The sequence below is a fragment of the Venturia canescens genome, chromosome 1 (assembly GCF_019457755.1).
Source record: "Venturia canescens isolate UGA chromosome 1, ASM1945775v1, whole genome shotgun sequence".
NCBI lineage: Eukaryota > Metazoa > Arthropoda > Insecta > Hymenoptera > Ichneumonidae > Venturia > Venturia canescens.
Genome location: NC_057421.1, coordinates 9,490,150 through 9,516,842, shown reverse-complemented (window position 1 = coordinate 9,516,842; position 26,693 = coordinate 9,490,150). Strand labels below are relative to the sequence as shown.

The 26,693-nt window shown below is 41.6% G+C and overlaps 1 long non-coding RNA gene across 1 annotated transcript; it reads right to left on the bottom strand.

Annotated features, from left to right (window-relative positions):
* Positions 1–444: 444 nt before the first annotated feature.
* Positions 445–23,062, bottom strand: LOC122412352 (uncharacterized). The gene is made up of 2 exons (XR_006261322.1): positions 22,170–23,062; positions 445–1,514 (listed from the first exon to the last, which is right to left on the bottom strand). It is a non-coding gene; the product is annotated as an uncharacterized lncRNA (long non-coding RNA).
* Between the last annotated feature and the right edge of the window lie 3,631 nt (positions 23,063–26,693).

Sequence of the window (26,693 nt, the reverse complement as noted above, 5' to 3'; positions counted from 1 at the left end):
CAGAGTGCATTACACAGCGTGCCGAGGCAGAACCCTGGAAAGCAAAGCACATGAAAAAGCAGCGACGAGCTCCGAGTGACCGAAGTTGTCGATTTTTTTGAGGCAAGCAAGCACTAACTGCGACGATTGATAACTGTGCGGAAGGAACATTCCAAGTGAGTAAAAATAGTCGCTACTTCCTCACAAGTCGATTCAAAGAGCACGTAAATGTGGGAAAACAATTATTCGAAATAATTGATAGTTTAAGTGGCGAAGGCCGCGGTTCACTCGCCGCGCACTGAAAGATTCAATTGTCGGACGATCCGAGTTAGATCATGTTAGGACGAGCCGTTCTATGCGCCTGAATAAATGAAGACGAGACGTCAAAATGCGAGAGTGTGCGAGGGGCTCGAGGAGCTGAAATTAATTTGATCTACGGCCACAGAGGTCTTCTACCAAGTGCGATTTTTCGAATAAATTGTATATTTCTTCAGAGGTAGCGAGTATGGCGTACAAAACGTGTGTATTAATACACGCTACGATTGAGCCCGAGATACATATTGCCTAGCGGGAAATAAGGTACATCTTGTTCATAAGCAGGCTTCAGCGTTGTAACACCATTATGTGTGTACCCGCAGAGGGAAGATCGCCGACCCTTCCAGAAGGTAATGAATTTCTCGTGAATATTCCATAGCCGGTGTTTTGTTGGATGGTGATGCTCCGCTGGATAGAAGGAGGAGGGGCGCCGATGGCGAAATATTCGGTAATGTTTTGACCTCGCGCCGCTGTGTTACTATCGGCAACATTCGCGCATACACGTGTACACTGTATAAACTCATAGTTACACAGAGAAAGGAGGTATCGCACGGGAAAACTGAGTTGATATAATGTTATAAATCGATTTTGGAAATCCGGTTTAATGCGTGTCACACGCACGCATATACGTCTATGTGTATTGTCTACATATTAGGAAAATGTACATAGATACAATGTATATAGATTGGTGGGTATATTGAGCGATGTAGCTATTATCCAATGGTATAAGCATCGCTCAATTATTCAACGTTGGATTCGATGATTCTAAATGGTATTAGTGGGCTCGTGTGTGCATGCGTGTGGAACTTCGTCGGTGTTGGAAATCGGTGAAAGCACGAGATTCGGTGTTAAATGTGTACGCTCTTGGAGATGTATATCTGTATGTGTATCGGGGCTTCTATATATCTTGATCTGTAACGTCGAGAGAGTTAATTCGAGAAGACCCCCGTCGTTCTTGCTCTGTGTGTGTGTGTGTGTGTGTGTGTGTGTGTGTGTGTGTGTGCGCGCGCGTGTGTGTGTGTAGGGGAATGTCTGTGCCACACAGAGCCGCGGGCTCGGTGTGTATTTTGTTTGTGTGCGTATCTCTGTGTGGGAATGTGTCCGAGTGTGTGTGTCACGTTCTCCTGCCTCGTCGAGTCCTCTGCCGTGCTCCTAGGGTGACCTTATCGCTCGGTTTAGGCTATCGATCGTCCTCCGTATGGTCCTTACCACTCTGGATTCTGCAATGAATCAATAATAAGTAACTGATTAGCTAATAGTGTGAATTATACAATAAAATCGGAGTCTCTGGTCCTCGCAATGCTGGGAGATTAGAGCTCCCTGTGACCTTCGTATAAGTTCTCTTCAGTTGGATGTTGGATTTCTGACGGTTGTGCAATGGATCAGGAAATCCCTCAAAAAAGTTGTGTCTCTGAATTGGAACCCGAGATTCGGGACTCGAGTCGAGGGGTGAGACGGAAATTTACTACGAAACGGGATTTTTTTCTCTTTGCTCGGTTCCAAATTCGGGAAAGTTGGTGAAAATTAGCGTCAATGACTGAGTTGGTTCGGCGACTTCGAGTCCCAATTTGGGATTTATGACGCCACGTGCAGCCCTAATCGAGTGAATAAAAAAATCCCACTTGAGTCCCAATTCGAACTTTTTTCCTTCTTTTTAGCACTCGCTGATCCGTCAGGGATATTTCAGCCGCTTCCCCGCCATGGGGCAGTTTTTCTGGGAACTCGAACGCCCGAGGACTATTTGCCAATAATATTTCTATTCTTCTTGCCGTCAGCGGCGGCTACACCCCTATTTCGGAATGATTTTTAACCGGATTGTGCTATCGCCCGAATCGAGGTTGCGCCATTGCCTCTGGGCAATTGACCTTGCAATTCTTGATGCGGGAAAGGCCGAGTGTTCTCCTTCGGCATACGGCGGGCCGATCGATGTGCAGGATGTTTTGGGCTCGCTGCTCAAATGAAGCTGCCTAGATCACGATCGGAATCGTGCAACATCTTCGTTTCGCGAACTCCCCTTTTCAAGCTGGCACTCTCAAGGATTAAAAAAAGGCAAGAGGAAGAGTGAGCATGAAACGGAATAAATGGGAAGCGTCAGAACTTCGTTACTCCGTTGGGGAAAAGAAAAAGTATCAAGTGTGTGGCGCTGTTGGTATTTCGGTTGATTCGAGGATAGAGGACCGCGGAGTAATGTCACAAAAAGAAGCGAGGTTCGAGCTTTTGAGAAGCGTCACGCCGCGAATAAAACGATGTCAGTGAAAGCCAACCCGGAGGAAGAGAGCAACCGGGATGGAGCAAGAAGGAAAAAGATAGCGAACGTCGGGAAGAGAGGAAGAGCCGAGAGAGACGAGAGAAAGAGAGTGAGGCCGCATAAACTCACTTAGAAGACCGCACCGCACCCGAGTGTTTATGAATACGTAAGCGAGAGGCGCTTTTGCGGTTGAGTGCGCGTGAGTTCGTGGTGCCGTTTGTGTGGCGTCGTCTATATATGCGCGGCTGTTTGGCGTGTTCGGTGGTGAGAAAACACACACGCTGTGTCCTCGTGGTAGCGTTACTTTGCGAATAACTGTACGTATAATGTAACGAAGACGCGAGGGCACAAGCAAGGGGCGTTTTTCAGACCGCATAACGCGCTGCGATACTTTTTTGTTATCCGATGTTCCTAACCTTAGCTAATGTAAGACACTGACTGACAGCCACAAAAACTCTTATACAAATACTTGCGAGCCACCCTAAACGGTGGAGGATGACTCGAATCTTGTCATATCAATCCCACGCTTCGCAGGCCTTTGTTCTGCCAGACAAATTGGAAGACTCCCGGCAAATGTTGTATCTTGTGAACGACACTGGAGGGCTTGGAGAACGAGCACGTTTTTATGGACGTTATCAATACATATTGGGTACCTTGACGCACGTGACGATAAACAATAGTTTTTAATTTCCTATGGAATTGAAACACCGCGTAGAAGTGACAATCAACGGAAGTAACTTGTTCGTTCGATTCGATAAAACACCGTAGACGGGGTTCTATGGAATTTCAAATATGGGGCGAAAAAACATCTCAACGTTTCATCTGCGGAACGAGCTTTCTACTATTGAGTTAAAAAGGGGGAAACAAGCTTGTAAATTACATTTGCACGTTGCTTCCTTCTGCTCTCCTTTCCATTCACGGAGCTTCCTCGAGGAGCCTTCAATTGAATAATATACTTGCCCATGAAGCAAGCTTCATCAAACAATAGAAAATTATGAGAAGCAAACAAAATTTACCGTCAGCTTTTTCGCGAAACAATCGCCTCGTATTATCCTCGTGCTATTTTTTCCTTCGAATAATCTAGAAAGGTTTTGGTGAATTTTTCACAGAAGGCAAACTCACGATGCACCTAAGATTTTGACTTGTAGAATATTTCGGTATATTTCACGGTACGAAAAAGCAAAATGAATTTAATCCCATTTCAATGTTTGACTCTCGAAAAATTTGCGAAAATTTCAAAATTCAAATAAAGAGTTATCGGATTCGAGTGAATATCAGAATCAGAGCTGCTATTTTAATTTCCCACAGAAAAATGATTCCATCGTCGAAGAGCATTTCATTTTTGTATATATTTTTTTTTCCATTCAGTTGCTTCCTCTCAGTAATTGAGTCCAACTCTGAAAACCCGTGTTTGGAATGTAAAGAGGCGAGCAGAATATGGCTCCGGATACACATACCAACTCAATTATTTTCGCTCATTGCTTCATTTTTCATACGTTTGAACGTTTACAGTTCGAGAATCACTGAACCGATTCCCATGAATATTTTACGCAATCGCCAAGTACGAGAACAAAATATCCCATTTAAATGAAGAAACATGTATAGTGGATGCGAATACAATTCTCATCCAAAGCCAAATAATTTTTAGTTCATTCAACGAAAAAGCAGTTTTACCCGCCACATTTCACCCGAAGAAATGGCTTTTTCATCACGAATGAGAACATTTTTTAGTACAGCTCGGAAAACTATATCATTCAATAATAGAACAATACAATGAACGTAATGCAAGTTTCATCAAACAGTGAAAAATAACGAGAAAATAAAACAATATGAAAACATGATTTGTTCATTTGCTACTATTAATAGAAAATGAAAAAAAAATTTATTTCATCCACAATCATTCTCGAGTTTTAATACTCTTCCGTTCTTAGCCCGCGAAATATTCGCTCGCGGACTATTGTGTCGAATCCTTTTTTCAATGCCGTAGCAATGTGCCAGAGCTGATTTTTATTTATTTTAATATCATCCGCTTCGTTGACGGTCTCAGGAGCGCGTTAGTGACTTGCAATACGGTTTCATCTCCTCGACAAATAACGAACGTAGAATTATAATATATGGGACGAAGATGTCGAGAGAGAGAGGGAGAGAGATGGGGATCCGCGATGAGAAACTTCGTCTCGAGAAGGGGATTATATGCTTCGTATCTGTGTATTTATATTTTGTATATGTACTCGTCACCGTAGCAAAATCTACTCGAGATATATTTTTTCAGCGTCTTTAAAAGTAATTTCACCGTTTCAAGCTTTCCTTTCTCTTTCGGGATGTTTGAGTCTTTTGTGTTTCGTTATTAAGAACTCGTATCTTTGCGGAGTGAATACGTCAAACTATTTTCCATAAAACTTGAAATACGAATAGAGCAGTGATCGCACCGGGAATCAGGCTTTCTTTATGCGCTGGAACATACAAATTACGGGTAGCTCATTACTCGGCATTGAATTATGATAATTCTGTCGTTAAGGGGCAAAAATCCGAGCGCAGGCGAATGCTTCACCGAGAGAAAACACAATGGGAGAAATTCTCCTGAAAAATGAAATTAATAGAAGCGCCTCGCCTGGCTTGAGATAACGTAGAAATGAATTACGCCCAAATGTTTTCTCTCGGTAAATACGATGCAGCCAGTGCTATGCCAACACTTGATTTTTTTTGATTTTTCATATTATTGCAATCAAAGTACTCATGTCGAAGTGAATGAACGAAAATGGGAGTAAAAGTATTTGTTTTACCCTCGAGCCTTGTGAATTTGAGGAATCAAATAAATTTGTTCAGCTATTTGATAGCCGGGGATGTTTGCAAATAATATCAGACACGGATCGCGAATGAATAACTCGAGCGTATCCCGAGGATAGTTGTTTATTGTTTTCTCAGTACTGGCAGAATACACAACTTTCATCTCGAGAGTATCATGTCCTAATATTGATTGACTTTTTTCCCTGCCTCTTTCGTGCCTTCCCATTCGACCCCTATTATTCCTCCACTTTTCGTACTCTTTTACCTTCGCCACGATGACATCTCTATTTTGCAAGCACATGTACGGGTGGATGTGGACGTTTGGGAGGGTACTAAAGATGGAGATGACGGGTCCTTACGCTTCCTCGAGGGTTTCGAGGGGTGTCCTAGGCTTTTATGTTCTTTGTTAGTTCTACGAAGGATAGAGACAAGAGTGAGAAGTGGTATACGAGGGGAAGCAACGTCGTTTTTTTTTTCACGAGGGTAAAAAGGACAGTGAAATGCCTGGAGGTCGCTCGGTGTCCAAAAGGATGCTCGAATGAACCCTCATAAACACACTTATATACATGTGTGCACGGTAATCCACACACGCCGCACTAAAACAGCCTCGCGAGAAAGGTCGGGATTACGAGAGAATTTGGTCGTGGATTTGGGTGGGCGACGAAGTGAATAATTGTATGCCCGTCGTGTCCTCATTAGGATGGTTTTGCTCACCTGCTGATAATAAGAGATGGGTATTACGAGGATCTTCCTGCAGAGACCGCTCCGGAGAACTACTCTGTATCCTGGGGGGCAAAGATTATCCGGGTGTGGATGACGCCTGTTGGGGAAGCTCACTGGCATTGTGACAACGAGTGCCGATAATCCAGCCACGAGAACAACGAGAAATAGAACTCTCAAAAGTTTCGACATTTCCTCGCCTTTTTTTGCAGCTGCGGCACCCCGGAACTTTCGTTATGCCACCAAAACGTTGTGTCTTTCACCAAACTAATTCCTTTTCCTTTTCGCGCCCAATTACCAATCCCGATCGATATTTTATTTTCAGTCAGAGTTTTAACTAGGACGAATTGTTTAGAGGAACTCCTGCGTGGATAAAGTTTTCGCGAGTGTACACAAATGCAAGGTGAAAAGAGACTAAACGACTGGGTGGTCGGTAATTGAATGACGATTAAGCTCCACCAGCGACTGGATTAATGATGCTCTTTCACCCTCCTTTCTCCGTCCATCTCCCACACTCGCGCGCCCTCTCTCCCCATTTCTCTCCGCTCGCAATTTCTGTTTCTACGAGAAAGAGGAAGACTTGAACGTGCGAGAGACGCTGCTGGGTTTTGGGGGCAGGCCGTAGGTAGGCGCGAGTAAACCGCTAAGCGACGAACGATAATGGCGAGAAGTAACATTTCCGGTAGGTCCCATGCGGAAACGAGAAATGTGCTGGCGACCACTGTACGTCATCCTGGTGGCGGTGGAGCTCGGTCGGGTTGCGGTTACCAGAAGGGAACGTGCGCGGAGCAAGAAGAGAACGCGTACAAAATGAACGTGCACGTATGTAGACGCTTCACACACGTGCGCGCAGCGACGTATCGGGGATTGTGAAACGTCGAGTGTCGTATATCGCACGCGAGTGTAGTAGTTAGTACTCGCATGCAGCGCGGGAGCTGCGACCCGAAGCTTTCGTCCTCTCCTTCTCTCATTAAGCTCCGATCCGGAACGATGGCTCACTCGAGCTGGACAAGAGCACTTTTCGTACCGTGTATATGCCTTCCAACTTCGTGTTGCAAGTCCAACTTTTTGACGGCATAATCGCCGATGACAGCCGCGCGCGAGTATCGTATTAATAGATACACGTCGATTGAGAAATTCATCAAGAGCCGTTTCAGGCCGGCTCGGCCTCGAGGATTCAAAAGGTAAACATTTTCAAAGAAAAGTATAGCACAGCAAATACGCACGTGCTCACAAAGCGGCGCCGCGTGCGCCGGGTTTTACGCCGACGGAACATATTAGCGTGATGAATTCTTCTATCGACAAAGATTTCTGTAGCCGGGCGTCTCGTTTACAATTTATAAATTCAAAGTGACACCGCTCTTTTTTCAATGCACCAATGTGCCACGTTTTACGCTCCATGGAAAGAGCCAGTCGCGCTTTGATTAATGAGTGGCTTTTGAGAGGTTTTTCTTTTCACGTCATCTCGCATGACGCATTTCCATACACAAGTGATTTAATAACTATGAAAGCGCGTCACTTCTAACTTCAGGGGCGCCGCGCGATAATGGCGTACTCAACCAACAAACTGTGCATTGCGACGGTTTTTTTATTCTTTTGTACAAAATCTCTCAACAATGAGTAAAAAGGGGAAAATTTAATTTCTTTTTTCTGCTCATACACTTTCCAGATTCACGAGCCGATCCTCTATCACTTCAACTCATCCCGTCTTTCTCTCACTCTTCTTTCCTATTTTCTGTTCCTACGAGATTCCTCCCTTCCTCGGATGATTATCCACTCTCTCCAACTACACTATTTTATCGAATTTTCACAAGGGCCAGCCTGTTTTTACTGTTTTCACCGAGTTTTAGCTCGTCGAGATCGTTTCAGGAACTTGGAAAAACCTGGCGCCCCCCTCCCAACTCAGTGAGTAGTGTGCGGGCCAGTGGATGGTCAATGCACTTCGTAATCAACTTGCTTTAACGAGCCTTTATCATAACCGTCATCGAGGGCTCCCGGTGGAAAGAATGTAATGAAAAAAAAAAAGAAAATCAGATGCCACGGACCGAGATTTTTCGAACTATTCCGAAATGGAACTGGATCGATACGACGAATTCAATTTCCCACTAAATCGAATCCTTGCACAAAGTTTTTTGTGTAGCGAATTTCAATAATTCATGAACACGTGAGAGCACAATTGGAGAAAAAAATGAACAGTGAGGGGAATTGAGAATTTTTCCGTTCTCAAAATCACCTCTGAAAATAGCAATCCCGATAGCAAATACGGCCTCAAAGCCAAGGGTAAGAAGAGTCTTTAACGTATATTTATATATACACATTGAGGAATTGGAGGTTTCGTATACGACAATAGAGAATATGTTGAACGGATAACTCAATACATAAAATATTTCATTCGACTTCGATAGTGGAAAATCTCTCGGCTTACCACTCCATCCTGCAGCAAGTTCTAAATTCTACGCCACGCGATAAGAAAAAACGAATAGAAAAAAAAAGTAATGAGAACGTCATCTACATCTATTTGCGGTAAGGGAACGCCGGCGTGGAACTTTTATCAGACTTCCTACTTCGATTCACGCGTGTGGTATTGGGAAAAACGGTCACGTAGTAGTTTCAAGGTCTCTCGTGGTTTGGTATATCCTTTATAAGCATGCAAGCTCGTAATTGCGTTATGATAAACTTTTTCCTAGCATAAATTATGTCGCGAATTTCGAGTAAATCACATCGTTTAATTCGAAGATTAATGAACCACTCTGTTGCATTAAAAACGAAGCTGTCAAGAGGGCATGAAATTCTTCACGATGATCTACTAGCTCAAGTGCCTAAAAGTATCCAATAATTCCCTTCAAATTTTTTTATTTATCACGAATTTAACGAATTTATCCAATCGCTTTAAACTCTGTGACGACGATGAAGTACAAAAGGGATAAAATTAGCCAGCTTCTAATGAGCATGATGAAAAAAAAATGATGCCAATTAAAATATAAACCAGCATAACGGATGGCTCGACAATACCCAGGAGGCAGAATGAAACTGGTATTTATAAGAAACATTGGTCGATGGGGGACGATGGAGTCGTTTCTTCTGGCGGCACGTACGTATCGGAAGGATTTCAAGCCCTCAGGGAATCTCATCCCCCTTGTATTTCCCTTTGACTTCATAAACATGCAGACTATTCCTTTCTCTTCCATTCTCTCTATCAAGCTGTTGAATTCCCATTCCCGTCGCGCTGAGTGGCCATTAGCAAATTTCCACAATCGCGGGCTACAACACCTCGACCGAAACAGCCGGGAAATAGAATGTTACCGCGAGGTGCATTTGTGGATTCTCAAGGGGTTATTGTGTATGCCTTCCGCTATTTTGATTTTCTCCCTCTTCAGTATATTTCTTTTCGCTTGTTTTCGTAATTGCTCTTTTATCGATTTTTCAAAAGGGGAAGAATTGGTTAACCCGTTTTCCTCATTCAAGGGCCTCTCGTTCTCGAGCTTTTTTGCTCGATCGAGCTCTCTCTCTCTCTCTTGCTCTCTTGTTACGCTATTTTTTTCTCCTTTGGAGCGTCTGCTCTCTTGTTTGTTCTATTTCCTTTTGTTCCTTTATTTTAGACTGATCTTTCCCGCTGGATCCTCAGCACGAACATCTTTGTACCTTTTCGAGTCCTCGTCCTGCCTCTCGAGCTTCATCCTCAAACTCAAGTTATACCCATGCCAATTAACGATCGCCAGACCCGGATTTCCCACGAGGCCTTTTACACACGTACACACGCGTACATCCAAGTACGTAGGTATTCATATATACATAAATGAATCTATACATTGCTATATGTGTACGTTCTCTCTTCTAGCCTCATACGCCTTACAGGTCTTGGCGCGAAAGCACGTCGAGGTCGTCCCGATATACCTGCTCTTCGAAGTTTGGCCTCGCTCGATTCCCCGCTTCCAACTTAGCCGCCAACTCCAATTAGGATCTCTGTATCCGATATTGCGCGAGCGACTTTATGAGACGATCAATGCCAAGAGGCAGCGAGAAAGATAGCCGAGGCGAGTGAGAATCAAATGATGAGGAAAGTAAGAGACTGAAAAATATGAACGAGCAACTAAAAGAGGTTAAAATGAGAATGCGAGCTTGGCAGTTGTTCCACGTTATTGCATACAAGCTCTTCCAACTCGCATCCCTCTCTCTATTTCACCTTTTTCTCTTTTCCCTCCGTTTATGTACGCTCAACTCGTAACATCGATCTCTCCAATCAATTAGGAGCTATACGATTACTCAATTTGTCTTACGCTTGCTCGAACCGATTTGTTACGTTTCACAGCATTTTGCTCGTGCGAGAATATCGCTCGGTTGAAAGCTAGCTCCGTGCGCAGAGAAATCGTTGATTTTTCGCACTGCATCTCTTCGAACTCCCTGCAAATTTTCGAATGTAACGAGTTTTTCTTAACGATTGCACTCTTTCCATCATCTCATCATGAGACTCTTCTTTTTCATCCAAAAGGAGTCTCAAAATTTCACTCCTTCATCTCCAATGAAAAAATGTCTATACTCAACTGCAAAAATGTGCCTAAAAATGCTGTGTTACGATTGAACATTTCGAAATTCCGGACGAAAAATGGAGCACTGTAAAATCAGATGTTGGGATTTTTTTCTCGCTGTTTTCGAGTGGCAAAATTTCGAATATCTCAGAAACGCCCAATCGTGAAAAATTCGTTGATTATCGAAATTCGAAACGAGCCCAATATCTAACCCAATCCCTGCGCACGACCGTCAAGTTTCTCCTAAACTCACCATGCCCCGATATCCCTTTGTCTTGATCACCATAAAAAGAAGAAATGGTTTTATCATTCTCGAATCTATTCCCTTCTAAGGCCTAATGCTCGGTATATATCACGGGAATTCAGTGTATGAGAGTGTGTCGTCGTTCGACAGATATTCTCCAGGGAGAAGGAAAAAACCGGAAGTATGTCTGCCGCGGGTCTCGACCATCCCCCTATGAATTCTCGAGAATCTCTCCTAAAGCTTGCAATGGACGTGGGTCAGAGAAAGAAAAGAGAGAGAGAAAGAGAGACAAAAAGAGAGGAATCGGCGAATGGAGAAAGGGAGATTGGACGTGTGTGCTCGTTCAGCGTTTATGTGCCAAGAGAAAAAGAAAGCGAGACGGAGAGAGAATGAGAAAGCCGTTGGCGAAAATTCTCTGTATGTTATATAACCAAGGGAGGCGAATTTTATGATGGCTCGGGGCTACTCGGTTTGCGGCGATACGCATCTTTACCAACGCTCGCTAAATAATCCACCCGTACGAAGCAAATATATATGAATTCTTGTGTGTGTACGTACGTGCGCGTATATTCCTACCCGTAGCATGATAAGACACTCCCCAGCTCGATAAACAGGATTTATATGGTGTCCTTTAGCTTCAGATTATGCTAATGAACGTTGTTACGCATAACTCGTGAGATATTATCGAGCTGTATATGTGCAAAAGCGTTTTGTATCGTTACAAATCTCATACTTGGGGCATTTCTCATCCTGACTTTTTTCACTCGTCTTACAAATTTGTCTCCTAATCTTTTTCTGTTTTCCGACACTTTTTATCGGTAAGCAATATCACTTGATGTAATCCAGGACAAAGTATGACTTTGGCACTCTCGGAATTACACGAAATTAAATCTACTTGTGTTGGAAAAATAACGAAAAAAGTCTTTGGCCTGCTTTTCCGATAACCTTATCTGCCTACAAATTTAACACGCAGGGGAGAGAAAACGGTGGATGCGAGGTTGCGACTAATGCGGCGCACCTTTATTTGCAGATCATTCGCTTGTTCGCACAACCCCAACAATTGACGTCCGTCCTTTCTTCATGTTTGCAATTCATGCCTTAATTCTCATCATACCGACATTATTTCGAACCCAATATTCCAATATAGTGTTTTTTTTTCAAACGAGTCCAAGATGAAATCGAAATCGAGCAATTCGGGCATTCGTTATTCATGGTCAGAGTCTTCACGAGTGTTTATTCAGAGAATTCAGTAAAATTTATATCCATTGATGCATCAACGAATAAATTGATGTTGGAAGTGAATTTTTTATCGAAAAAATGATACCCAAGTCGATAGGGAACGTGGAAAATGATAAAAAATGCATGCGAAAAATTCGCCGATTTTGGTCTGCGTCATCAGTCAAATTACCGAGAATGATCAATAATTCTGGGTATCGACAAGAGAGTTAATTAGTTATTATTTCGACGAGGCATCCATTATTTTCATCTATCGCGAATCGATTTCGATATTAAATGAATTTTACTTGAAAAAACGAAATTGAAGAAAAAATATTTTGAGTAAACAGAGTTGCATCAAATAGTTTCTGTGTATCGAGTATAGAATCGTGTGAATTTCAATCTCGGAATGTAGATGACATTTGTAGGATGATCGAAGAGCTCATTCTACAAATGAATGTTAAGAAGATTGATTATTGGAAATCGATGAAGATTTATTAGATCAGCAGTTTCGCAACAATGTATCCAGTCAGAATATGGATAAATCACTTCGCAAATTGTGGTTCTTGAGTAATGTCAGTCCTGAGACATAAATATCGTACGATAATGGCGGAATGTCAAGTGAACGCTCTACGCACGATTGAATGAAACACTTGAGGTATTATTATCCGCAAAGACCCTTATCCGTTATGGAAATCGAGAAATTCAATACAATGTCGTGTCGATAACACTCCCGTAATGTTCATTTTACCACATATATAGGCAGCCCTATTCGACTTACCGCATGCGTCTATTGCACCCGTTTCTTGTGTACATAAATGTGGCTTATTCCGCCGAATCTCACCCATTGAAAGTTCTTGGCACTACGAATTTGTTTCTTCACCATCCCTTTTTCATAATTCGTTCAGCGTGATAAGAAAAAAAAGGAAACGTGAATAAATACTTCGAAGACCAAAATGCATGAACACTTTTAATTCTCAAAGATTTCGAGCATGTTTACGTTGATTTAGAAAATAAATTGATTATCAGAAAATCTTTGAAACGTTCCTGCGCGATAGTTTACAATTCTTCAACAACTAGATCGATTCGTCACTAGATTAAAATCCTTTTCCCCCTCTTCTCGTATTCTGCAGTCGATTTTATGAATAAAAAATACTGTCAGATTTCGTCACACGTTTATTTGGAGGGATAAAAAGTTGACGGAGTTCTCGATCAGCGTGATTAACTTTCCGCAGTAAAACTGAGTGACAGTCAACTTGCTTTTTCGAAATGATGAATCATCACTTTTAACCCATCGCAGTAAAAAATCGAGTCGTGTATTTGAGCTCAAAAAGATTGATTATTCGTGCAAAAAAAACAATATAATTCAGAGACTTTGAAGTGTCAAAGTACCTTTTTATTCTCGAGGAACAGGCGATTATAATCGAATTGTTTATTCACTGGAGCTTCTTGTATGAACGATGACTGTAAGAACTTTGGTGCAAAGATGATGACGAGAGAACTTCATAAGATATGGAGGATCGAGTTAACCATTGAATTCATAACGCTGATACGAGTGTGTGCATGATCGTACGAACGTATACGATGGCTCATGCTAATTACGCGTATAAAGGATCCACTTCGTAGCAGTAAGGCGAGTCGTTCCATGAGCAAAAAGCGCCGCAGTCCTAATAATTGAATTTGATCGACAATCCCCACGGTTATGGACAATCATAAAATGTTTTTTAACAACCGGAAGTATGTCTCACGGTAGAAGGATGAATCTGGTTCGATGCAGTGCGGACTTGTTCCATCGGAAAACATTAGACTTGGAGATAGATAACGGACAGTATTTCGCCGTCTTGCCTCACAGCGTGACTCAGACCACGTGTAATTGAATGATTAACGGCTAAACGCATCCGCATTCGTATACAGATATATCGTGCAGGACGTTGCAGCCAACGCTTGTACCAAACCTCTCTCTCTGCCTCCCTTTTTATCTCCCTCCTGCCCCTCTTGCTAGCATTATGGAAAAGAGCTGATTGTAAGGCAGTACGGGCTTGTTTTAGCGGCGAGAAAATCCATCCCGATAACGTTACGGTCAATCACGCCAATAATTTAGGCATTATAACACCTCGGGCTCGCTCTCGTCGACTCACTTCCCGCATTGACAACGAACAAGCTGCATGCATTGAGGCAAAAAATGATTTGCCATTCGAGCGAATCATGCTAACAGATTCGTGATAAGCAAACTGCTCGAGGGTGCAACCACTGTGTGGCACGAGCCTTTATGCATTGTTATTATTGCCAAACAATTGTGTACGGAAACAATTTGACGCGGTGCCCACGCTCTCACTCGGTTAACAGAGGCCTGCGTGCCGTTTTGACAGTCCAACTCGCAATTCGTTATTTCCTCTTCGTACTTAGAAAGCTCGATCGCGAATACTTGACCAAATATCCCATCTAATTCGGAATGTGTCCCTTTACGAAATTTCATTATGTTAAAATGTGCTCATTTGAAAATTTTGCGCTAAATTATATGACTATTCACATGGAAATGACGAAAGTTGTCAAGCCTCAATGTGAAACTTGATTTACACGAATAAGAATTCTTTGCAATACACACACACTCTTGAATATAAAGTTTCTTCTGCATGGAGGGGTTCGTGTTTAGGGATATTTACTAACGAAGCCCTTTTGACTACCTTCATGAATATACTGATTCCCCGACAATAAACAACCTTCAACACCGTGCGATGGTTCAGAATAAACGCGTATTCAAAATATGTATGTTTTAGAATTGAGGCAAAGTCATTAAAGCAAGGAGATGTTATCGATGGGGTTGTTTTCGCGTCAGTCTCATTCAAAAAATGTACGTTGATTCTAAGAAATAAACAATGAAAATCTGTTTTTGACGCTCACGGAAAATCGATTTTGAAAATGTTTGAAAACGTCAACATTTATTTATGAAAATGCCACGTAAATTTTATGACTCAATTTTAAAAATCGTCTTTTTTCATCTGTTTTTCGCACTCCGATAGTAAACAATCTAGTTTTTTATTGAAATTTTACAATTTATTATCACTTTTGTGGACTTTTATCATTTATTTTATTAAACTCGCACAATGGAAGACGATTTTGTGAAAGCAGAAGGTACAAATCTATGCCAATGATAAATACGTCGATACGGTGGCGATGAATCCACACTTTTTGTGACGTTTTTACACTTGTGTTATTGCATTCAGGCACAAAACACCGACGATTTTATTTATATCTCATTATTTTCAGAAATCTCGTTACTTGGTCTTTCGCAGTCGTATTGTTTACCAACGTAGTGGTAAACGCGCGAAATTCAAAATCAAAAATAAAAAATAACTTTCGGAGTTTTGCTCAGGATTAATTTGCAGCAGTTTTCAAAAAAAGGTGCCATACTGCTACGAATATGATACGAATTATTGGTGAGTTACTATAATTCTGAAATTCCTGAGCTTTTTTCTCACTGAGATTTAGTTTTCGAAAATCCACGAATTTTTTAAAACGTTTCTCCCCTTTCGTCTGCCTCCCAAACTATCATCCTTGTACGTAAAAATTTGAGAATCATATCACGAAAAGCAGTTGTAGCAACGAATCCTGCTGTAACGAAAGCAATAATTAACACAAAGCGAAGGAGCGAAATGGTCTTTATCCGATTGCGGGGACAATAACAAAATTGCATAGACATCTTCGTTTCGGTAAATCTCATCTGTAACATAAATCAAGCAGCGCGTAATACGATAATGCCTGGAGGGTAAGTAAGAGAAGGGAAGGAGGTGGAGAGATGTGATCTGTGTGGGTGATCGATTCGACTCACGCACCAGCTTTAAACGATGACACGTACGTTACGTTCAGTTGCGGCAAGCAGACTATAGCGACACAGGGTTGTGTCCCGTGAGAGGGGCCGCCGCCTCGGCTCACCGGGAATGACAATTCGGGCTTGGAAATTTACGAGCAAACGGCTTTGGAGAATCCCGAAACTTCTCTCTTGCGACACGTCAAATTCGCGGCTGACAGAAACTCGTATATCGTCGTATCAAACTAGAGAGAGAACGAGAGAAAGATGGAAAGGAGCAGGGAGACTCTGCTCTTTCGGTGTGTGTTTGCTGTTTGCTTCTTGGCAATGTTATGATATTTGTTTTCAACTCTCGGTATGTGTCTATAGATCATGGCCAGACTTCACCCTGTTTGCATCACACGGTGCAATTATACGAAAGCTGAACGACAACGAGTCGTCATCCGTTTTATCTTCCTCGATCTAATCAACGGCAAAATGAGGGGGAAGGGAAAGGAGGTGATCGATAGCGGATAGATATCTTCGAACGTTTTATTCGTGCGTTGTCGTTTTTTAAATTCCGTAAGAAGAAAAAATAAGGTTCTGTTACGAATATCGGAAAGGAAGCTTATATTAATGAAATATGTTTAGTAGGCAATGGTAATATAAAAAAAAATAATATATGTAGTGACGTTGTTTTTGGTTTTTTTTTGCTTGGTTACGAAGTTTGTTATGGTTTGGTCGATGAGTTTTTCCAATTAATTTATTACAAGAGACCACAAAATAAAAAAAAAATAATAATAATAGAAATAAAATTGATCATTATAACATAAGATAAAGCTGGATATTTGGTCGAGAATTTCCATAAAGTTACGGTCTTGATACGTATCATCAATAGATGATTGACATCGGGAAATGATTCTGGTATTGAATCGTGCGATGGAATAAATATATGGAATCAAAAATAAGCTTTATCTTTGAATCAATGAAGGGTATAGTTCACTTATTGATATTTTCATCATATCTTCAATTAGGCATTTTAGAATGACGAACGATTACAACCACTCTATCACTCAATCAAACGTTCATCCATCGTATCGATCTTTTTCAGGTCATGGATTATATCTATTCCAAAATAGGCTATTTTACAGCATGTAAGAAAATATATAAAAATGCATTTTTACGATAGATTTCGTAAAAAGTAAACGAGAAACGTCAATATTTATTCATAAAAATGCAATGTAAATTTTATAATTGAATTTCAAAAATCGTCTTTTTTCATATGTTTTTCAAATGTCTAAAACGCCATCCGCCATATTGGATTCCAACGTGACGTCATGCCGATAGTAAACAATCTATAGATTCTTATCGTGGGCTCTGTGTTATTTTGAAATTTTACATATGTTATTGTGCACATTTGTGGAATTTTATCAATCATTTTATTAAAATCGCATGAGGGAAGACGATTTTGTGAAAGCAGAAAGTACAAATCTACCAATGATAAATACGTCGATGGTGGCGATGAATCCACAATTTTCGTGGCATTTTTACACTTGCATTATTCCATTCAGGCACAAGACACCAATGATATACTATTATAACCCATTATTTTCATAAATCTTGTTACTTGGTCTTTCGCAATTGTATTGTTTACTAACGGAGTGACGTCACAGCCCGAAACAACATGGCGGCTAGTGTTTCCGCGCGAAATTTGAAAATTATAAATAAAAAATAGTTTTTAAGACACTTTTCGGTCTCATGAAATTGAAATAAAAATTCTACTAGTTTATTATGATCTCAGGATTATTTAAAAACAGTTTTCAAAAAAAGGTGTAATAACCTTTTATTCCAATAATTTGTATACTAAAAATGCATCATTAAAATTTTGTTATCAACTCATTTGTATTATTTATAAAGTTGTTATATTTTTTTGGAATACTGTTTAAGTTCCGATCATGATTTCAGCAGGTTCAATGAAGTTTAACATTGTGAGATGGAGATTCTTTTGAGAATAGCACTGTAAATCTCGTAAGGTTTCTAGTAAAAGAGATATTCATTTCGATCGAAGCATCTTTTCAGGGTTCACGGTCCAACGCATATTTCATCATTCGAAATAATTAGTGACTCATAAACTTGCTTATACTTCCGGGAGGAGCTCAAAATTCCCGATTAACATAGATAAACGTGACCTTAACACGAGTGAACTTTTGTAATAGCGTGTCGCAATAATTTTCGTCGAGCAAAGCAATCGCGATTAAGAATTATTGCTCAATTTTTCTCTCGCTTCGAGGCGCACTTGCGCGATAGTTAACACAAAGCTCATAGTAGCGAAAATGTGTTTGAAAAATGTGATGAAGTTTAACTTCGAATTGAGCTTACCTAAAAAACGGTCCTACAACGATTGCCAACTTTTTGAGTGTCGGGTGGACATCGAATTGGCAGGTCGATGAACGAGCCCCGATTGACTCTGTTCTCAAAGAGTATGAACGTCTTCGATTCCTTCTTCAGTCCAAGGATCGGTGCTGGCAACAGCACTAATGTGATTACAACGATAATAACGAGCAAAGGGAACATCGGAGCTTTGCGACTGTGGCGCATACGGAAATTCATGACGCCCGTCGTCGTTATGTACAAACGTCCGATGGAGTCTCTATAGTGACCACTGTCGTACTGGAGATTAGAACGAAGACACTGATAAAACGGAGCGTCGAGTCCCCTCCCGTCATCCTCATCATCATTAACCCCACATTCGTCAAGGTAGCAAATATACACTATATTTTATATATACATGTCCGCATTCTGAATATCCTCGAATTACATTGATATACACACACGTATATATAAACCGAGTTGCGTTTGTCTGTACATCATCTCGTCAACGTCAGTCTCATGAGCGCGTTATGACACGTATCAACGTATTGCACGTGACGCGTTTTAACGTTCTGTACGTGTCGCGTAATACGCTTCGCCAAAATCCTCATTTATACACACACATTGCAAAATATCTACGAAAAGTCATGCATTTATAGGCACGAACAGCAAATTTTAGGGCGTTGGGTACACACACGCATATAATTGCGAATCTTTGCCCTCGTCGCCGCGTGTCAGCATGATGTCATGCGCTGACCACTCATTTCTATGGGTTATTACTCAAGTGCCTTGAATTATGTACATAATTATAGGCCTGAACTCGCTCATACGCGTTATTTTAAGAGCCACCATATAATCCGGTACATCGAATGGCAGTTCACTCGGAGTTTAATTGTCATTGAAAATCGATCCCAGCGTACTTTGAAATTTGTTGAGTATATCGATGGAATACATGAGAGAGTTGAACGAGGGGACATTTCCACTGAGACCATGAAGCCGATTTTATTTTTTTACGATCTTCAAGCCAGCAGACTACGGTCGAGTGCGCTGCACGAATTCTGCAACTGAAAACATTCCCCGGGCTGATGAATTTCGTCGAATTCTACGCGATGTTTTTTTCGGAGTGAATAACGTTTTTTCATATCCGATAACGATCGTCTCCCCCCGCCGCGCCTCCTTCAGCCCAAAAATTTTAACAAAATATTCGAGGGATTTTCTATCGCGCAAATATGCGTTGAATTTTCACTCACATTTAGTGGTGCTTGCGAGATCAAAAATCTGCGATGCTCGTGTTTATCGCGCGTCGATATCTCACCGGATTTCCCTGATTTTTCGTCTCCCTCTCTCTCTCTCTCTCTCTCTCTCTCTCTCTCTCTCTCTCTCCCTGTCCATGCGAATCGTGAAACACTTTTTCCTCCCATGCTACTCGAAATAAGTGTTTCGCGATGTTCCTACCGAATCAACGATATTTCCGAGCATCGAGGCGTGACGATAAGCGCAAAGGTGAATAAACAGGATTGTAAATAAAGACAATTTCGTTGGCTGATTCATCGCGCGTTGCTGAATTGCGTCGTACAAATGCAAGGTTAAATTGATAAATAATTCACGTTCCACTTGAATGTGTTGTTCCGGATATACTTCGCGATAACCCTAATGTCGCGTCTAGAATTTAAAAAAATCGTAGGAAAAATAAGAAAATAAATAACTAGCTGAATCGATGAAATTTACGAGAAGTGACGATCTCGTGTAATTTCTCTTCTTAAAAGTAAAAAAAAAACCGAAGAAAAAAAAGGTTTTATGACGACACCGGATCATCGATGGCCTCGTTCCTTTTTTCCTCCGTTTTTTTTTTATGGCTTGTGAACCCGGAATTATCAACAACGGTGATTTTTCTCCCATGATTGTAGACTGGCTGTTATCACGATCGTACAACTGGGTCATCGAAGCACTTGACAAATGCTTTCCAATGTATGCATCCTCTATTATATTCTCGTTATAGGCAAGCTATAGATAGAACATCCACTCGGTAACAGTTATTATAATATCTAGATACCGAAGCCCCATCCAGGAAAGCGATTACAACGAGAGCTTCAGCAGTTAAAGCAGATTTCAACGAGATTATTTATTCGATTATCAATATAATTCTCGTAATAGTTAACGTAATTATTATCGAAGATATCGTATGTATAACGACAGTTAATTTCAAAAGTTCGATGAACCGTGTTACTCGAACTGAAATAAATGGCTTTATACGAGTGATCAACAGTAGGGATCATTTATTTCGAAAAGGTAATAGAAAAATTTGACTTTTCGCGGCTTCGTTTTTGCTCGTGCAGTATCCATTAAGGATTAAGTTGATTGAAATCATCAAGGATACTAATTATATTATGAGTAGTCCAACGCGCTGTTAATATTACCGTCGACGATGATCTCGTCTACGAAATCGCATGTGCGCACGAATTATGGATAAACGGTTGAATCTTTGCGAAAAAACAAAAACTTTTGTCCCCACCGTGAAGGTGGTTGGAATTCACAGGTTAAAATATCGTGCCGAATGTTTTTTTCTTTCCTTTTTATTTTTATTTTGTGTCAAGCTTAGACACAAACGTGTTTAGGATTCAGAGGAGACGCGGCGATGGATTGACGCGACGTGTTACCCGTCAGTGCAGTTCAGACGGTCTCCTATCTACGAAGATACTTCACGTCAACCCCCGCGGTGTGAGATACGCAATAAATTGTCAGTCTAGTCGACGGTGGTCAAGGGAAGCGTCAACCCTAATAACAATGGCTCCTGCTGTGTGCGGAGAATCCTGAGAAGGTGAAAGACGTGTAAAGCACGGTATGACGACGTTATATTACATTTTGCCGAGACGCGCGGTCCACGTACGCTCCGAGGATGGGATTATTATCTTACATCATTCGATTACGTTCCCCTATTCAATAAGCTCCGAGCTTCTGTCATAATTTTTCGACTCGGCGAAAGTCAGTAAACTCGCAGCGAACTCTCGTTAAACACTCGAAATCGAAATTTCGATATACTCGACTAGTTGAGACAATATTTTCGCTACATCCGTGAACGTTAATCTCCCGATTCCACTGTTATGGGATCGGGGATAAAAAAAACCGATGTGACAAAGCTCACGCGACAGTCTTTATCGCTGAGGTAGAAACGGAAAAATAAATTATTTATTTATGCACCAGACAAATATTTTTTCGTTCGTTATCAAGATCGATTTTTTCTTCCGAAGTCTTTTAAATGTGATGATCGACAATGTGATACCGAAGTGATGAGATGGAGTTTAAAAAAATCGAAATTGTAGTCTGCATTAGTCGGAATAAGCCCAAGATTTTGGTGCTTAGACGATAAGGAACGTGCCTGGCGAAACAGAAGACGAAACTCGAAAGAATTTAGTCCTCCGAAACTTGGCGAGAGTTGAAACTTCGCGTGGTAATAGTTTTACAAGGGTTCTCAGCGGCAAGTATTAGATTCATGGACAATTCCGCGCGAACCAAGAGAGATTCGAGCCACAGAAATAGCAGTAGGACACAGTAGAGGCCGTGAGCCTGCAAATTCAAAGACTCGGTTATCCTCTCGAGATTCCTCGTGGGATATAGGTGATACTCAAACATTCGAAGGATTTTCCTGAGAGCAGATGCTTCAACTCGGATGAGAGTTCCGTTTCGTCATCGTTTTATCGCCTCTCGTCTCTTCCAAAACAATGGATGGCAATCCGCGCGCGCGCGCGCGAGGAGGAGTCTAACGAAACAGTCGACGCGGGAAGGAGGCTCGTTAACTGATCCAACGTTCGAACGAAGAGCGACATGGGAAGCTCATAATTTTCATAATTACGCTCCGTATATAGTGTCAATGCTCACCGATAATATGCAGCCCCCGTTTATAGCTTTTGTTTGCCGGAATACCATTTCATGCATATCGCTATACAAACGTATATTAATGTAAACGAGAAAATGACGTACTTGCGTCAGTTATAATGTGTAATTGAGTATGGAATCCTTCGAAAGATTGACCGGCTCCGAGTGCTCCGTGATCACCATGTAGTTCTGCACTTGCCTCGACGATCTTTTCTTTGTCCAGGTCCGCACGTATTAACTACTTTGCGACGCGGGGCAGTTATTATCTTGGCCAAGTCGTAGGGCCCGTCCACTTTGGTCTCGTTCTGCTCGCCAAGATTCTTCGTCGTCTCGTAGTTGCTTGCCGTATCCCCCGACGAAATATCCCTGCTGGCGGAGCCCGCGTTGAAAGAGTCAACGAGGCTTCGAAACGACCAGGCGCTCGCACATGTTGTACAAATAACTAGGATCAACATCGAAACCGGCAACAGGAGTATTAAACGCCGAACGTCCATTCTATCCGAAGTAACACCGACTATACACCACTAAATTTGACGCTCTACAACTCCGGCTCGAATGATCACTATAAAATACGCGTTCACGCTCGTTCCTTCCCTCAATGTGTTATTTTAGTGCGTACATACACATGCGTCAGCGATGCAAATATATTTGTGTGCTCGCCGAGGTGTTCACACGTGTACGCATACCGCTGGATACAGTTATAGACAGTTTTATACGTGCAAACGTAAAATCGTCTAACTCTGCTATCGTTACAAGTGCGAGTGCGCCTCTATCACGTAACGAGAGTGCGGTGTAGCCCCGACGAACGACGAATCACTCGATAACCCTCTGACACAGCTGGAGATCCCGCGTTCACGGTCAGTAACCAGCGAATGGCAAAATGTCGAAAAAAAGAGGGGACGCGACTTCTTGAAACGCTTCGCTTTGAAAAATATTCTAGCGTCACTGTCCATGTGCTGATACTGCCTCGATTTTTTCGCTTCAACGTCAGCGGTTCCTCGCCATTCTTAAATTCAGATTGTTTTGACACTGCCTCAGCGCTGCCAGATTTAACGATGACGAGTCTTCGGCTTATTGCACTCGCGGACGTGTCATATTGCGAGGTCATTTGTATCAGCTTTCTCTCGATCGCGAATTATCACGCGGCTTCAAGATCACAATAAAGATATGCGACGATTATTCGAGCCAGAATGACCGCTGCCTCATGGGCGCGGTGAAAAAGAATTATGGAAAATTCATTTTTGTGGGAATATAATAAAAGATAAAACACCCGGTCACCCGTCCCATACGAGAAGGCCGGAGTGGGCAAAGGTCGACTCCTGGTACGTGGCTGCGACGACCGGGATTTAACCCTAATCAATCGAGCAAGCCGATGATCCGTTTGTCCAGGTAAGTTGAAAAAGTAGGACCTCGCAGATGGGATTGATTTTTGAAGCTCTTTCAACTCATTCCAAAATCGAGTTTATAACTTTGATTGCTATTTGTAAAGAACAAATATCGATTCGTGTGGACCGGAATAAAAAACCAGTTACCATTCCATCCCGGATATTTTAACGTCCGACCTTTCTATCGCAGAACCTCGGGGAAAAAATCATACACGAAAACTTCATCCCGTCCGAAAGAAACCGTTCAACATCGAGTGTTGGAAAAAATTCATCGCAAACTTTGCCGCGGTTCTGTGTACTCAATTATCACGGTTTCCAGCCTTTTTTAACCGCTCTAATGGATCAGCGGGTGAGTAAAAAGCTGACTGTGGAGATCCAATGTTTTTGCGTGCTCTCATCATCATCGAATTTCAACGCTGAATATTCCTTTCCAATTAATCAGCCTTAAGTTATCGCGTATCAGTGTTGAGACTCAGTTGATACTCGACCCATTCGTAGAATCGATGATACTCCATTTTCAATTGGATTCATTCGAATCGACAGGTCGCGAAAATAAAAATTCGAAAAAACTCAGAATATCTTGTTCCCGGTCGTCGAACGTTGAACGAGCGTTTGCATATGGCAGACGTAGGGCTAAAATTGTTCACAGCCTCTTCAGGATCGCGCAACAATTTTTGTGTCCATGTATACGAGAGCGTTTCATCGTAGCTGGCCAATTAGCAGTATAATGCAGATGGACTGGCGAATTTATGTCCGCGGAGAACGATAACTCGCTGTTACAGCTGATTATGGTAAACTCGAAGAATTCTCGAGACTTGTTGGCCACTTGCCTTCATCCTAAGCAGCTTTCCAGAATATACCATCAGAGCTTCGCATCCTTCTATCGTGTTTCTCCGCTGTGAAAGCTCTGATCTGTAATTTTCTTCTTATTCGCTTGCCCTTGCCAGAGCAATCTATTTTTCTTAGGTATTTGAAAAATCATGTTTCCCATTATTGGTCTTTCCTCCGGTACTCTCTTTCTCAATATTCCCCGCGATTCCTTTTTTTTGCCGTTGGGAAAAGCTCCCTCCCTCATTCAACAAAATCATTAAAGAGCCATATCCATGCGCAGATCGCCGAATGAATCATCATCGCTAAACGGAATTGTCGAGCCGGCAAGTCTTCTGCAACTGCTATCGGCCAAACGAGTTTCTTCAATTTTTCTCCGCGAGCCGGTCGACAAAGATAATGCCAGTCGATAAGTAGGGCACTGGTTACACCGATCGAACCAACTACGAGTACGTGGCGCCATCAGCGAACTATTTTTTCCATATTCAATAGCCTCGATCGTCGATTGTATTTTTTCAAAAATATCGTGCCAAGTATGATTCGGTTTTTCTATTTGTCTAGACTTTTTTCCTTCGTTTTTGATTTTTTTTCAGAAAAGAACTTTTTTTAAGGTACCCACAGTTCCTTTTTTGCCAGCTTTCGATAAGCTTTTCGCTCCCCCTTGTGTCAACTCGAAACAAAAATAAATGCTTTTTGCCAAATTCTGCTCTGCTCATCACATCGTTCGAAGCGGGTAAACATCGCACGAAAAAAGACGAAATACGTAACGAGCGAGTAAATATTATTTCACTTTTTGGTGTGGCTAGCACAGAAACTGAGTCATATGGAAACAAGTGAAGAAAAAGTAACGGTTGACACATGGGAACGTGGCACAAGCATCCACTGATTGTTTCAATGTTTATTGTTTAATCATGTCACCGGCGTACACGAGTCTTTGCGATCGGTAAACATTCAATATCCAATTTTTCTGCTTCGCTGATCAAATTTCGAGCTAATGAAATGAGCACCGCGTTACGTTTGTGTTTCATGAGACATCAAAAGTGTGTTTCACGATACATAAAAAGTTGACTCAACTTTTTATTTCTGTCGGGTTTGTTTTTCTGTCGGGATAAAATTTACAGACGTAAAAACAACAATTCGGTTGTTTTCATGATGGCTCAATAACTGCGTCGATCCAGGAAGAAGAACAAACAAGAACAACGTTTCAAGATTGCTGATGGTCTATAAATTTCGAATTTTTTTTTATCTTACCAAAATGTATATTTGAAAATGTATGAGATATTGTGAAAATTGCTCGACAGAAACGTTTTTTTTAATTGGTATTTTGATTTTGAGTGCAAAATTTGTTGACAACTGTCTCACCGCAGTGATGCTCGATATTAAAAAAACGAGCAGACATAATGCCAGATATTTTAATTTTAAATTCCAAGGTTTTTACAGTGTATGATCCCGAAAGGCACGCGGAGTAAAATTCATAAATCTTCGATTACACGGATCGAGAGGTAAGCGTAGCTTGTAATATTGATATGCGAGGAGGATTTAATTTTTTCAAAGCTCAATTAAGAATACGTGAGGTTCCGTAGCAGCTATTAATACAAGAGGACCAGAAGAAATTCAAAGAGTCTTCACCGATCTTCGTTCTCCGTTGCCAACCCCTTCAGCCGAAAAATCTGTCGTGACCACCGTGGTTCGCATTGATCGTGAAATTTCAATTTCATCCGAATTCTTCATGCTCGAAAACTTTGAAAAGGGCTCACACGCTCGAGCGGTCACGTTAAACCGCGAAATTTGTCGTTTTTTCTTTTTTTCCAACGTTGCTTTTTCGCTGTAGGAACGCAATGTACGAGGCTTGAAAATAGTTGTGTTGTACGGAATATTGACGAGGATGGGAGTTATCGCACCTTTTCGTGGTAAATAATGCATCATCATAACTATACTCAAACATTATGTAAATGCTTGCTGCCGAAGGGGTCTCTCCCAGCATTAACCGTTTCTTATCACACGCAACCTTTGTTCGCTATTCCACATAAGTTTAACGTTTGGACATTACCGTGAATTAATGGATAGTCGAGTAATCATACTGCTATATTTGAAGGGGCACAAGCGTTTCAAAGTCCACGAATACGAGAAACACTCGATATTTTGTGTGGCTCGTGGCCACTGAAAATCGTTCGTATTCCTGGCTCGGTTCGCTCCAATATTTTCTTAGGAGAGCATAAACACGCAAGAATTCACAAACTATGAAAAAAAATGTGAAAAATTTAAGAAATCGGCGGCTCTGTCGCGGTTTTCGCACAGCGGAAGAATAAGTTTCGATTACTTTCCATCGCCCAAGAGACCTTTCGAGCGCTCTGGCGTGTTGCATTAACCTTCGCGCACAGCGAGCGAGGAATCATTCGACTTTTGAAAATTCCGT